The following is a 15,595-nucleotide window of genomic DNA, read 5'->3' on the forward strand; positions in this document are numbered from 1 at the left end:
CCCCGCCCCCATCGGAGGGTCCTGTAGATCTGGAGACCCTCCCGGGTTGATCGGGACAGTCGCATTTCAATCAGCAACCCAGCCGGGTCCTGGGGGTCCTGGTGTTTGGACCAGGAAGGGGTGGGGATGGAAGGAAACTTTCAGGAGCAGCAAGGTGTTGAAGTTTCACTTGTCTTGGGAAGTGTGTGTGTGTGTGTGTGTGGTCTCCAACTACAGTGTTGGGAACCTACACAGAGTTGGGGACAAGTTACAGGACCGCTTGGGCAAGGGGCGCACGTCACCCCAACTTCCCACGGAAGGGCAACTTTGGCGAAGCGGTTGTTGGATGGGGTGTTCTGAGGTCTTTCGTGTACACTGGCGCGGGTGTGTGTGCGTGTATGTGTGTGTGGGGGGCTCTTAAGTTGCGGTGTCAACTTCCACGTGTTGGTGGAACTCATTGGAGTGTTTTCTGCGCGTGTCTTGCCTAAAGCTGGGGATCCCCACTCTTTTTTTGGGGATGGGGGTTGGTGATGGGTACAGATGACAAGTTGGGGATGGAGGAGGTGGGGTGTTGGTGGTGGGAGGGGTTCGCCAAGTCTAGAACTTCAAAGTCCCCGGCGGGGACTGCAGACGCTCAGCTCCCCCGCCAGCTTCGTCACCTGGCCTTTAAGGTTTTGTTTTTCTTTTTTTCCTTTTCTTAAACGGGGCCCCCGGTAAAAATGTCAGGAGTGTTTGGAAAATGTCTCAAGTCTTCTTCAGTCAACCTTGTCCCGTTCGCTCCCGTCCTTATAAATGACCCTGTGTGTCTTCTCCAGTCGCTCTCTGGAAAGCCTGAGTGAGCCACCGGCTGCCCTAGACACACACCTTGCCCCGAGCGACAGTTCCAAGTTACTCACTGGAGTTCAGTCACTGGGGACGGGGGTGGTGGAGGGACGACGAGGAAGTCACCCCCAAAGTGTCTGGAAATCTTCGTCCTGGGCGGATTTGTCATCCTCTGGATGATTCAGTTAAGGTACCTGGAAGGAGAAACTTTGGAGGCCAGGTTTCTAAGGCTCTGTAGATGGCGGGGTGAGGGGTGGGTGGCATTTGTCCGGTAGGGATTGCTGGTGGCCGGCGGGGAATCTGCTGTCCCGGGGAGGGAAGGCGAGCCGGGCTGTGGCTTCTCCCCGGGGCTGCAGCCGGGCCCGGGCCTCCGCGGGCCGGGCAGTGCGCGCTCCTGCGGGCTCCTGCGCGCTCCTGCGCGCGCGTGCGCGCGGTCCCAGCCGCCCCGCTTGGTTTCCTCGCAGGAGGCCAGCAGCGCGCTCTCAGCCCCCCACTTACTCAGGACTGGGTTGCACAACAGGAAGCCGGCACGGGTTTGTTTTGTTTTGCTGCGCTCGGCTCCGTTCACTCGCGGACTCCGGTGAGGGGCGGAGACGGGGAGGGGGGTGGGTGGGGTGGGGGTTGGCGGGGGTGGGTCAGGGGTCTCGGCCGCGCGCGCGCGCGCTCACCCTGAGCTGTGTAGCGTCCACCTCCAGACCGGCTCCTCGCTCCGCTCAGCTCCTTGGAGACCAGGGGGCGAGGGCCTAGGACCCCCAGGAAGGCCATTCTAAGGGGGTAAGGAGTCCCGCAGGGCTTCCCTGCTCCGGTGCTCTCCTTTTTTCCTCTTCCCTGTCCTCAAAGAATCTCCCAAGGCCCTCTCCATCTGCATACCTCACCCTCCCACCAGGGCTTCCTGGGAACCACTCTGGCCCACTTAGGGGGCACAGGGTAAGAGGTTATTTCCGGAATTGCAGGGAGCAGCCTCCTGGGGGGGGCAGTAACTGCACTTTTGCAGTGATGGGGGTCCCCCATTTACAGGACAGAATTCTTTGCTCATTTTCAGCAGTCCCTCAGAATCTGCTTTTAGAGCATAAAACATCTCCTGAAAGTTGGGGCCTCAGAACCTCAGAGTTGAGGAGGAGTGGGAAATTCTGCAGCTCCCTCCAGGAAAACCAGTTCCCCAGGGGTTGTGGGACTTGGGATCTCAAGTTCAAACTTCCAGCGAGAGAGGAGCTTGACCAAAGGCAGGCACACACACACACACACACACACACACACACACACACACACACACTATTAGAGGTGGTGTCCAAGGCTGTAGCACTCAGGACACTTAACTTCAGTTCCTAGTATTCAGAGTATTTCTTGGCCAGTAGGGAAGTCAAGTCTCTCCTACCCCTTCTGAAAAAGCTTCAGTGAGTCATGATTTCTTCTTTGGGAGACAGCCAGGTGTCTGCTCACTCTAGATCTTCTCCATTGAACCTCACTATTAAAACAACATGGGTTCCCCCCGTTTTATTTTGGTGGGGAGGGGGGTGGCTGGCTTACTAAGTTTGACTCCTATTCCTTTCTCCCTCTTCCAAATTTGCTGGCCAAGCAGGTGCAGTCTGTAAAAGTTTGGAGAAAAACAGTGAAGGTTGTTCCTGAACTTTGAAAGTGATCTAGAGACTGTGCTGTTATAATTGTATGCTCCCTTTGCACTGGAGAACCTGCTGGAGTTTAAGGGTTATCTTTTACTATAGTTGTCATATGTTGCACTAGAAGTCCTTACAGCCAGACTGGCTCTAACACTACTTTTGAATAGAAGTAGTGGTGATGGTGGGGTCATAGTTATTAGTTCCAGAACAACTCTGTGTATTGGTAGCTTCTTAACTTTTTTGGGGGGGAGGAGGGAAGGACTGAGTATTCTTTGAATGTGAGTAGTTAATTGTGCCTACTATTCATCTCCCTTTGGTTTATCTGAGTCCAGTTTGGGGAAAGCATCTTTTCTTGGGGTCCCTGTTTCCATCACAATTCCTTTGATGAGTCAGGTTAGCAAAGGTTGACTACTTGGGGTTGGTGGATTTGCTTGGGAAGAAATTATTATTCCAAATGGGATTTTTTTTTTAAAGACTCCAGGGCCTACCACAGTGAGTGAAAGTTTCAGTGAACTACAGGCAGACTTGGGAAGGTTAAATAATACTAAATTAATGTTTGGTATTACTCCTGCTTAGTTTATGGGGTTCAAAGTAGTCTTCCTTCTGTAGTTTTTCACAAGAGCCCTCAGCAGTTCATGAGATTACTTCTCCCACCTCCATTTTTTTTTCCCTGCTAGGAAATTAAACCCAAGGACATTGTTTCTACTTTGGTTTCTCTCCTATTGTAGTTATTGATCTTTGGAATTGGGATGCTGAGCTGCAATTCTCCTAGATTGTAGGGGAGTACTTTGGAAAGAAGGTAATTCAGGAAGTGGTATCCTATGCACTTTCTCATCCCGGGAGAAGTCATTTCCTGTGGTTTCTGTAATTATTTTCTGTAGAGGATGTTATAAATAAGGTGGCAATACAGGGCTTAACTTTTTTTTTTTTAACTTTGGTAGATTCATAGACTTTATCAGGGATGGAGATAAGAAGGCTCCTAGCAAACCTTTGCAAAAACCCATAGTGCCTTCTCGTTCAAGGAAGATGAGACATAGTACTTTTAGATGACATTATTATTAACTTGGATTTAAAAATGTTGACGTTTTCAAGATTTCCTAGTTTCCAACTCTAGGGCAGAGTTGATACAAAAGCCAACTTTTCTTTTTTTAACTGAGATAAGACAAAACAAAAAATTTCTCCAGAAAAACATACCTATTAAGCTTGAAGAGTTTTGACAAACTGCACCTGGATCTAGAAACAATGTTACTAGCAAACCAGAGCTATCACTCACCCACTACTCCAGTTATTGCTTCCCTAAGCTAACCACTGCCCTGCTTGCTAACAGATATGTTAGTTTTGCCTACTTACAAAATACAAAGATGGAGCCTGGTGTGGGTGGCTATAATTCTACCTACTCAGGAGGCTGAGATCTGAGGATCACAGTTCAAAGCCAGCCCGGGCAGGAAAAGCCATGAAACCCTTATCTCCAACAAACCACCAGAAAACCGGAAGTGATGCCTTGGCTCAAGTGGTAGAGTGCTAGCTTTGAGCTGAAGAGCTGAGGGACAGCGCCCAGGCCCAGAGTTCAAGCCCCATGTATTAAAAAATACAAAGATGGAATAACCAAATGAACATTCTTGATTGTGGTGGGACTTTTTTTTTTTTTTTTTTTTTTTGCCCCATACCATTACTGTTTTTGTGCTTTCCTGCCTGTACTGGGTCTCTAGTTCAGGGTCTGGGCTCTGTTTTTAGATTTTTCACTCAATGTTGGTCCTCTACTACTTGAGCCAAGGTTCCAATTTTGGCTTTTTGGTAGAGATCAGAGTCTCATAGACTTTCCTGGCCACCTTAATCCCCATGTCTCAGCCTGCTGAATAAAGATAATAGGCGTGAGCCACCAGAGGCCTGCTCAAAACTACCTTTTGATAAGTCCAATCATTTGGATTCCCTTTGGAAAAAAAATGATGAAAACACTTTGGCTTCTGGAATTAGTTTATGAGGTATAACTTAATAATTAACAGAAGCCATGTTTATATCCTAGTGATAGCTTGGTTAGGGTGGCTGAAAAGACACGAGACACTTCTAGTGGGACTCTAGTTCAGGTGAGTGGCTGGGTGCTTTTTCCACGGCGACAAGACCTTGGTAGTCTCTGGGTGAGGACCAAACCCCCACAGCAAAAGAAGTCTGCTATTAGGACTGAACCAACTATGTTGCTTTTGCAGTAGTTAGCTGTTTTTTTTTTTTTTTAATTGTTCACCCACAGGCTGAGATTGGACAAGAGTGAAGTGCCTGCCCAGGAGAGTGGAGTAGAATTTCTGAGTTCCTATTTCCTACTTGCAAAAGGAATGGATGGCGAGAAATAGACTAGGCAGTTTGTTGGGACTGTGATTCATCTAGTCCCATAGGTCGCAGGGCATGAGACTGCGTGCTCATGACTGCACAGGTACATCGTATGCTCTATTCAGGTAATAAATTATACAAGTGGGTTGTAGCTGGGCATCGGTGGCCCATGCCTTTAATCCTAGCTACCCAGAAAACTGAGCTCTGTGGATTGCAGTTCAAAGCCAGCCTGGGCAGGAAACTTACCTCCAATTAAGCACCAAAAAGTTAGCTGTAGCTCTCAAGGGATAGAGTTCTAGCCCTGAACAAAAAAGCTAAGGGACAGAACCCAGGACCTGAATTCAAGCCCTAGTACCAGCAGGCACACACAGAAGTGGAATATGGTGATATATTTCACTTATACCATACTTCCTGTACACTGTGAGCCATATAATTAATACATGTATCTATGCAACAGTATTGAGTGTGATAAATTGGTGGTGAAAATGTAAATATAAAAGTTGGTGTAAATATAAGGGCAAGAGACAGTTCAAAGATAAATTACATAAAACTTAAAACAGTGAAATTATGATTTGCAGAGAGAATGACCACAATGCAATGTATAATAGTCTAAATGTAAATGTTGAAAAGGAGCCATGAACAATGAAATATTTCACATTTATTAGATCTGTTTATGTTCCAGGCACTGAGCTAATCACATACCTGTGCATTTTCTCATTTGCTCTTTTCTCGTATTATGAACTGTGTATGATAGTGTAATGATCCCCATTTTACAAATCAGAGATGTGGAGACCTAGAAGAGATTAGGAATGACATCAAGTGAGTATTTAGGGAAGGCCTGCAGGGTGAGTAGCATCTGTGTGCGCGTGCGTGTGTGCGTGTGCATGTGTGTGAAAGGAAGGAATAACAATTGAGGTAGACTGTAAGGCGCTCTTTGTAGAGTACAGTCATGTTCCACTTTGGGAACAAGATCAGGAGATTTGTCTGCGAATCATGAAGGCTTTAAGGAGCTGAGGGCAGTCTTGAGATGAAGAATGTTCTTCTTGTCTGGCCTGGCTAAGAAAAGGAAAGGCTGCCCATCTCTTCAGAGCCAGTAAGTCTTGGACACGTAGGGTCACAGCATAAGATCGAACCCTGTTCCCGGTGGGTTCCCTGATAGTGATCAAGCTTGCTGAACTTTAGTGGTTTTTGTTGTTCTGAGCCACAGCTATGAAGAACCATTTCTGTACCTCCTAAGTACTGTGCACAGAAAGTCAACCAGATGCCAGGGCTCAGGATGGTGGTTTTTTTTTTTTTTTTAATTCTTGTGTGTGAAGAACTAGATTAATGTTTTCCCAACCTTTTTAGCATGACCAATAGGTTCCACTTCTGTCTGCAACTTGGCTGAGTCATTCATGAAGGTTAACTTTTTTTTTTTTAATAAATATGTTGTCATGTTGGTTAAGAGCCTAGTCATTGTTGTGGACATTCATATTTCTACACTGATGTCATTGAACATAATTTAACTTGTATAAAACTTCTGTCTACTAACAGCTAAAAATAGTTGCATTGGTCACTTTTAAGCAATAACTACTACACTGAAGGAAAGAAATCAGTCAGTTCACTTGAGTGTTAGGGATGTTTTAATGTGCTTGAATATGAGTGATACATTTTCTTTCTAGAACCTTCCATAAGTCAATATTTATTACCCCTTTGGGTGGATTGTGATTTTTAGCCTTGTAAACAGCTATTCACATGGACTGAGTAGTAGGTTGCTGTATGTAACCTTACGCTTTCTTCATTATGCCATAGTTTACTACCCATGCCCCTCTTTGTATGAGGATATATATTGAATTCAGGGCCTGGGGCTATCACTAAGCTGTTTTACTCAAGGCTGGTACTCTACCACTTGAGCCGTAGCTCCACTTCTGGCATTTTTTTTTTTTTTTTGGTAGTTAGTTGGAGAGAAGAGTCTTACTAACTTTCCTGCCTGGGCTGGCTGTGAACTATTATCTTCAGATCTCAGCCTCCTGAGTAGTTTAGGATTACAGGCATGACCCTGGCCTGTATGAATTTTTTTTAAGAAAAATCTCCAGCCAGTTACTTTGCTTTTATATTTTTGAAAAAGCCTTTGTGTCTCACGTCGTCGCCATATTATGCTCTCTCCCCTCTTTCCTCTCCCTCTCCCTTTTCCTCTCTCTCCCTCTCTCTCTCCCTCTGTGCGATTCAGGTAATTAATTCAGTGGTGACATCATAGGGGATGTGTTCATTTTTCCATTTCAAATACTTGGTCTCAGAGTCTCATGGTTAACTCATATTAAGAACACATTTTGGGGGAAAAACACCCCCCAGTTCTCAAAGTCTGCAATGTGTTGATTTCAACTTCTCTTTCTTTTGCATTGTAAGAGCACAGTCACCCCCCCGCCCCCCCCCCCCCCCCCCGCAATGGTGAAGGTCTAAAATTTGTTAATCATTTTTATGTTGATTCTCCGCATGGATCAGTCATTACATATTAGGTCCAACTGATCGATCCATGACTATTGATACAAAGTAGCAGGGGGAGGAATGTGGCTTTGAATTATTTAGCCTTTATTTTTCATATAGCTAAAAATGTCAGACTTCTCTTAGATCTTCTTCATTTTAGCTATAGTTTGGCAGATTTATAAACACAAATAACTGAAGTAAAACAATACTTGATCATTTCTATGGCATCACCATTTGCTATAATCTGATAGTTTCTATTTTATAATCTATTATATTTAATTAAAAGTATTTTACCTGTTGAGTAATTGGCTTTACGAGCTACCAGTTGATTACAATCCAATTGAAAACCATTGCTTTAGAAAGACAACTTTATTAACCGTAGATACAAGAATTTAGTCTTATTCATACCTCAACTTGGCTAAGGTATTCCAAGATGACTCTCATTTTGCATATCTTTCAGTTGGCCAAAGGAATCCCTAATTATCTCCTTCTCTCTTGCCATTTTTGGTAGGGCCACAGATTTTTAGACCTTTCTAGACACAATGATGAGTTAATGACTGAGGTAACGTCAATGAAATACTTTGTAAGTAGTTATTGCTAAGACTAATGACATTTAGTAAAGTAGGAGGCTGTGTTAGTTATAGAGATAGATGTACTAAAGTGTGGAAAGTGGATTCCAAGGGAGGTTAATAAACTGATAATATTACTCTCCAGCTATATTTTTCTGTAGGCTCTTGAGTTTCTTCCAGCAATCTCTAATTGTCGTTGTGTGGAAGGTTCTTAATGTCGCTGTATAAGTTAGGCTTGACTAACTGGAATTCATTTCTGAGTTAGACTTGGCCATTCCTTATTTTCTCCATCCACTCTCCTTCCCTTTCCCTTCTTTTTTCTGTCCTGTCCCTATATATTACCCAGATTGTGAATGTCATGACTATACTTTTAAATTTTGGCACTGCCAATGTTTTGACTCCATATACTTGGGGAAGAATTATTTTCATCTTAGAGAAAAATTTTCAAAATGCAAAAATAAAAAAAATGATAAAATGTACTCACTGAACATGATGTTCAAAATGAGCTATACGATTTATGAGTGGGATGGGAGGGAAAAACTGGGAGAGAACAAAGGATAGGGTGACATTTCCAAATGAAATATACAAGTTACCTGACGTATGTAACTGAAACCCCTCTGTACATCACTTTTATAATAACAAAACATTTAAAATGTTAAAATGGATCTATCTTTAATTAGCTTTAGCCACAGATAAATGAAAGCCAGGGTTATATGTGGTGGAAACCATAATATTTAATGTATTATCTTTTCTGAGAGGTCTTTTGAAGACTGATCTGTAATCTCTGGAGGGAACACTAATTTGTCTTATTTTTTAATTAGTGTAACTCTCTTTGATTTTATTTTACCGTTGATTATATTGCTTGAGTACCATCTGTACATGTTAGTGTTCAGAATAAATATTATAATACAATTACCAAAGTGAGACCTTGAGAATAGTGGAGTAAAAATCTATACACATGCTAGCTCTTGGGTGGAATCTTTATTTTTTACTTATTTTTAAAATGTGATTTGATTATTAGTAATGTGATATACAGAGGAGTTACTGTTTTATAAGTCAGGTAATGAGTATATTTCCTTTTTTTTTTCTTGTGCTGCTTGTGGGGTTTGAACTCAGGGCCTGGGCATGTTGCCTCTGAGCTCTTTTGCTCAAGGCTAGAACTCTACCACTTTTTGAGCCACAGCTCCACTTCTGGTTTTTGAGTGGTTAAATGGAGATAAGAGTCTCATGGAGACTTTTCTGCCCAGGCTGGCTTTGAACTGTGATCCTTAGATCTCAGCCTCCTGAGTAGCTAGAATTACAGGTGTGAGCTACTTGTGCCAGGCCAAGAGTATATTTCTTTTCTTTTCTTTTCTTTTTCTTTTTTTTTTTTGTTGGTCATGGGGCTTGAACTCTGGGCTCTTCAGCTCAAGGTGAGCACTCTACTGGCTTGAGCCACAGTGCCACTTCTGGTTTTCTAGTGGTTTATTGGAGATAAGAGTCTTGTGAACTTTTCTGCCTGGGCTGGCTTTGCACCGTGATCCTCAGATCTCAGCCTCCTGAGTAGCTAGGATTATAGGGGTGAGCCACTGGTGCCTGGCTAAGAGTATATTTCTTCTTGGACAATCTCTCCCTTTTGTTTGCTTTCTCCCAGTTTCCCTCTCGTCCCTGCTCACAAGTTGGATAGTTCACTTTCTACAGTATCTGCTGAGTGTCTGAATACCAAGACTGTTTTTGTTTACCTTTCTTCTCTTCATTTCTGTGCCACACCTTGCCCCCTTTCCAAAAGCAGACAAAAGAACAAACAAAACAAAACCCGAAAACATACACCATCACCACCACCACCAACCACAAAAAAACCTATGTTTCCATTTCCTATAGAATTTGTCTCAATAAATAGCATTTTAGATATTCAGAGATGGTGTGCTTTTGGGTTTGGGCAAAACCTTTTAAATTTTCTACTCTACATTTTAATAATGATGAGTTAACTGTTTTTGTATATCTTCTTTGATCAGCTCTTAGAATTGGTCAGTTTCACTGGATAAAGTTATGAGTTGTGGGTTATGAGTTGTGGGTTAATCTACCATAATATGAGCATCTAGTTTCAATTTAGAGAAATATTGTGTATATTCAATATTCAATACATTTCCTCCACAATATTCTCCAGCGTCCCAAGCACATGTTTGCATTTTCCTCTTGTTAAAATTGCAGACAAGAATAATTTTGATTTATTGGTGACATCTAATATAGCTGTGTTTATATTGTTGCCAATAAAATGCCTTACATGATTGGTTTTTGTTTATACAGTCTTTTCTGAGGAGGCAATCACCTGTGTTAGGACAAGGTACATCCTGCTTATTAAAATGAACTCTTGGGATCTAAGAACATTCAGCTCTATCTGTCCTTGATTGAATTGCAAAATGTGCTTCACACTGCAGCCGTGCATGCCAATAACTTACATTATCTATCGATAGGTTTTTCATTTCTATATTCTGCTGGCTACAAAAGTGGTAACAGGAGGAGTTCTTCCTATGAATGATCCAGGCAATGAGGTTGAAAAGGCAGTGCTAATGAAATTATGCAATCATTAACTGGAAGGGACAACACGAAAAGAATCAAGAAGAACTCTATTTTAGATGGCTTAGGAGGTGTATGTATATGAAACAGACATACAAGTAGTTTGCTTTTTGACTGGCATATTGTGTGTCTTAGTATAAAGGTTTTCTCTGCAGGATGAGAGAAATGCTCCTGACAGAAGGAGTGGAAAATGTAACAAAGGCTAAATGTAGCCTAAGGAAATGAAATGATGTATGAAAATTAATAATTAACTGGCTCATCAGATGAATTATGACTCTAGATGAGTCTATTAATGATATTTACTAAGAAAGGGCCTTCGGCTGTAAATAGACATTATGGAAATTGTGCTTTTGGAATGTTCTTGAATGGATCAGTTAACATTGCTTTCATTTGTTTAATCTCTTAATCCAGGAGGAGCGATGGCTGGAGCCTTCGGTAGAAGGTAGAGTCATGATTTTATGTTTTGATGAAAGTCAAGCTTTTCCAGAAAAATGAGTGGAATTATTAAATGTGTTTGTGCCTTCGTTTCCTTTCAGGTTAAGTCATTTCCTCTCTGACTTGATTTACAGGTGTGTGTTTTAAGAGTTTGAAAGCAGTCAGAGGGAAAGATTTATTAGTTCTGGTGTTGATTCATTAGAATGAACATTTTCATTGTGAGCCATCAAGATACAAAAATCTTAAGCATGCCAATATATCAGATCTAAAATACCTTGAGTTCTTACTTTTGGGTGTTCTTCTCTCACTTTCTCCTCTTCTTTATTCTTTTCTTTCCCTCCTCTCCCCTCTTCACTTTTTTCTTTCCTTCTTTTTGGTCTTGGTTGCCTTGGGTGGAGTTGTTAGGTGAAAGACAAGAGAAAAGGCTTGAGAATTCAATTAAGCTTTTCAATATAAAGAGGCTCTTCCAATAGAATTCTATCAGCTATACTAATTAGTTGTGAATTTACTTTTATGGCAAAGTGTAAATTTAATCCTAAATTTATTTTTACTGACTAATGCTGTCTTTTTTGCATATGCTGACAGGTGAATCCTCTATCTGCAATTGTTTTAATGGAACTGGTAGAAGGCACTACTATTTTTGTTTTTAATTCTACCCAACTCTCATAGACTTAAGTACTGTACTTACAGAATCTACTAATCATTCTTAATTATATACATGTTTTTAAAAATAATTGTCCTGATTTAAATTCTCTGGAATAACAGAATATCAAGAGACCAAAGTGCTTATTATGTTCAACCTCCTCCATCTTTTTATGAGTGAAAAACTCAGTCCGGAATAATTAGGAATGATTTGCCACAAATAGAACTTGGATATCTTGACTTTTTTGTTGTTGTTGTGAGGATTGAACTCAGAGCCTAGGCGCTCTGTCCCTAAGGCTCTTTATGCTCAAAGCTAGCACTCTACCACTTGAACCACAGCACCACTTCCAGTTTTTGAGAGGTTAATGAGAGGTAAGAATCCCATAGGGATTTTTCTACCCAGGATGTCTTTGAACCTCGATCCTCAGATCTCAGCCTCCTGAGTAGCTAAGATTATAGGCATGAACCACTGGCACCCGACAGAAATCTTGACTTTTTGAGTGTTCTTTTCACTCTTGGAGCCATATATCTTTGGTGAAACTGAGTAGTTTATTCCTTTTTGTTTTTTATTTTATTTTATTTTTACCAAGTAGATTTAGAATCCAATCTCAATCATAGGGCAACTAAATTGTGTCAAAAATACAAGTAAACAAAATTGATTTTTACCTCTACCATCTACCACTTGAAAAAGCTATTGGCACAATTAAGGGAAAACTGGAATTTTAGGCATTTTTTTCACATAGAGTTTTCTTTTCTTTTTATCTCAGGGTTGGTTTTGCTCTGCTCACAGACTTTTGGTTTGTCTTTCTTCCCTCCCTCCCTCCTTCCCTTCCTTTTTTGTGCCAGTCTTGGGGCTTGAACTTGGCACTGTCCCTGAGCTTCTTTTGCTCAAGACTAGCACTCTACAACTTGAGCCACAGTGGCTCTGTTTATGTGGTACTGAGGAATCGAATCCATTGCTTCATGCATGCTAGGCAAGCACTCTACCCACTAAGCCATATTTGCATATAGCATTAATCACTTTGCTGTTTTCTTAGTAATGAATGTTAAGTACATTTTGTTTTTTTACTTTAAATTAAAAGCTATTTGAAGCAGGACTAAAATTTTTTTTAAAAACAAAACACCAGTGCAAGACCAGCAGAGGTATGTCTGATAATTAAGTCCTCAGCACTTTTTTTCCTTCTTGTAGACTGATTGACCTCCTTAATGATCGAGACTCATGCTAAGTATTCAGGTGTTGTAGTCCAAATTTTTGATGAGGATTCCTGTTTGTATATATGTTGATGCCAAAAATAACTCTCTTTTTTTTTTTTTTTTTGGGTCCGGTCGTGGGGCCTGAACTCTGGGCTTGGGCTCTGTCCCTCAGCTCTTCAGCTCAAGGCTAGCGCTCTACCACTTGAGCCATAGCGCCACTTCCGGCTTTTTTCTTTTTGCTCATGTGGTGCTGAGGAATTGAACCAAGGGCCTCTGGCATGCAAGGCAAGCACTCTACCACTGAGCCCACCTTCCCAGCCCCCCCCAAATAACTCTCTTATTTAAAAAAAAAACACCTCAGAAATGGGTACAGTCTGTCAATCTGCAGATGTGTGTCACTTTTGAGCCATCGTTCCGGTGACTCAGATTTCCCGTCATGTTAGACAATTATTCATTTTCAAAAAATTGCCAATAGGACCTATTTCTATGGTTTTTCTCTCTTTCTCTCTTTTTTTTTTTTGTGAGTACTGAATAAGTGCTTTCTTCTGCAGGGTTCAGAGAACTCATAAGACACCATTTTATCAATGAGTGGAAAAATAGATGGACAATTTTCTCTGGCAAAGCATAAAGACATTAAGTGATTTTACTGAATGAATGAATCAGCAGACTGGCTGGCTGCACACTTGAGTTCTTCTACATACACACAACAGAAAAGGCATTGGAATTTTTCCAGTGGTGGTGTTATGTGTGTGGGATCAGGCTTATAACAGGTTTAGTACCAAAGTCTCTATTTAAAAAATTATTGTAAAGGTAATGACAGAGGGGTTACAGTTACATAAGTTAAGTCTGGAGTACATTTCTTTTTGAACAATGTCACCCCTTCCCTCATTTTCTCCCAGTATTTTCCCTCCTGTCCCCCCTTCCTCCTAAGTTATATAGTTGATTTTCATCATAGTATCTAGTGAGTATCACTGCTGCATTTGTTCACCATGTGTCCCTCTGTTTCTGTGTTTCCCCTTCCCCTCTCCAAATCAGATACACTTAACTTACATACAAGACAAAAGGCAGGGAAATTAAAAAAAAAAAAAAAACAGCGACAAAAGGGGAAAAACAAAAAAATCCCACAAAAAGTACAATAAAAACCTTCGGTCTCCATTTCTTGGAGTTTGTGTCAATAAACAGCATTTTATATGATCTTATGCACATAGCTATTGAGCTCTTATAAGTCCTTTCCTAAGAATATCCTCCTTTGGTTTCATTGTGTGACTGTTTAGAGTTCTGTTTAATTTCGCATATGCACGTGTAGTTTTTTTTTTAAATTTTATATTATTTTATTTGAGAACATACTGTACAGAGGGGTTACAATTACAATTACATGGGCAGGATAATGCATACATTTCTTACCAAGCATTGCAGCCTCCTCTTTTGTTTACCCTTCACCTCCCTTCCCAGCCTCCCCCCTCCCCCCCACCCAATCATACCTCCCTCCCCCTCCCCACACCGACATTGTAAAGCTGGTTTTGACATGACATTTTGTACTTCTCATTGTTGCAACAGGTCCACCTGAATCCTTAAACGACTTGTTTGTCCCCATCTCCTCCACATGTTATACTGACATCAAATATAGTGAAAGCGGGGGTTACACTGTGGGGGAGGGACATACAAAGCAACAAAGAAATAATCTTATAAATGCGTTAGAAACACATGCATGAAAGAAACGAAAACATTAAAATACATATTTAAGGGTTCGTTTTCCTAACATCATATTATCTGACCTTTTCCGCTTGACTCATACCTATACTAGATATTGCAAATAAGGGAAACCATGGGACCTATGTTTCTTTGGGCCTGGCTTACTTCACTTAATATAATTTTTTCCAAGCCTTTCCATTTCCTAACAAATGGGGAAATGTCATTCTTTCTGATGGAGGCATAGAATTCCATTGTGTATATATACCACATTTTCTTGATCCATTCATCTACTGAGGGGCATCTGGGTTGGTTCCATATCTTAGCTATGGTAAATAATGCTGCAATAAACATAGTTGTGCTGGTAGCTTTAGTGTGGTCTTGTTTGTAGACATTTGGGTAAATGCCCAAAAGTGGGATTGCTGGATCATAGGGGAGATCTATGTGAAGTCTTTTGAGGAACCTCCATACTGCTTTCCAAAGTGGTTGAACAAGTTTACATTCCCACCAACAATGAAGTAAGGTTCCTTTCTGTCCACATCCCCTCCAGCATCTGTTGTTGTTAGAGTTCTTGATTTTTGCTGTTCTAACTGGAGTGAGGTGATATCTCAATGTTGTTTTGATTTGCATTTCTTTTATGGCTAGGGATGTTGAACATTTCTTCATGTGTCTATTTGTCTTTTATTATACATTGGGTTTACTTGTAGATTTAGAGGCACATTCTAATTATTACACATGCAACCTATGTTTCTTTGGGTCTGAATTATATTAAGTGAAGTAAGGTCTATATCATACTGCTCCATAAACAAACGTCAACCGTGCATGTTTGGATAACTTGGAATTTCTTGTCCATTCAGAGCGGACTGTAATGATGAGAAGATAGTCTGGAGACAACTGATAGAAAGAACTACTGAGCTAGAGAACCTGACAGTGTTAAGTACTATAGACCGATAGGATCCTTAGCAAAACAGAGAGTTGACAAAAATAACATTTTAAATTTTATGTTGTTCAATGACTTTTTTGCATGTATGTGTGTCAGTCATGGGGCTTGAACTCAGAGCCTAGGTGCTATTCTTGAGCTTCTTTTCCTCAAGGTTAGTGCTCTACCATCTGAGCCACAGCTCCACTTCTGACTTTTAGGGGGCTTAATTGGAGATAAGAATCTCATGGATTTTCCTGCAGGCTGGCTTCGAACCACTATCCTCAGATCTCAACCTCCCCAGCAGCTAGGATTATAGGTATGAGCCACACTGGCACCCAGCTGTTAATTACTTTTGAAGTTCCTCACAAAATCCACAGGTAAAACTT

The 15,595-nt window shown here is 41.3% G+C and overlaps 1 protein-coding gene across 1 annotated transcript in view; it reads left to right on the plus strand.

Moving 5' to 3' along the window:
• Glis3 (GLIS family zinc finger 3) overlaps nucleotides 1-15,595 on the plus strand; it is a 452,494-nt gene that overhangs the window by 720 nt on the left and 436,179 nt on the right. The window lies entirely within an intron of this gene.

Source organism: Dipodomys merriami, unplaced genomic scaffold, assembly GCF_024711535.1.
Source record: "Dipodomys merriami isolate MVZ:Mamm:240054 unplaced genomic scaffold, mDipMer1.0.p SCAF_26, whole genome shotgun sequence".
Classification (NCBI taxonomy): Eukaryota; Metazoa; Chordata; class Mammalia; order Rodentia; family Heteromyidae; genus Dipodomys; species Dipodomys merriami.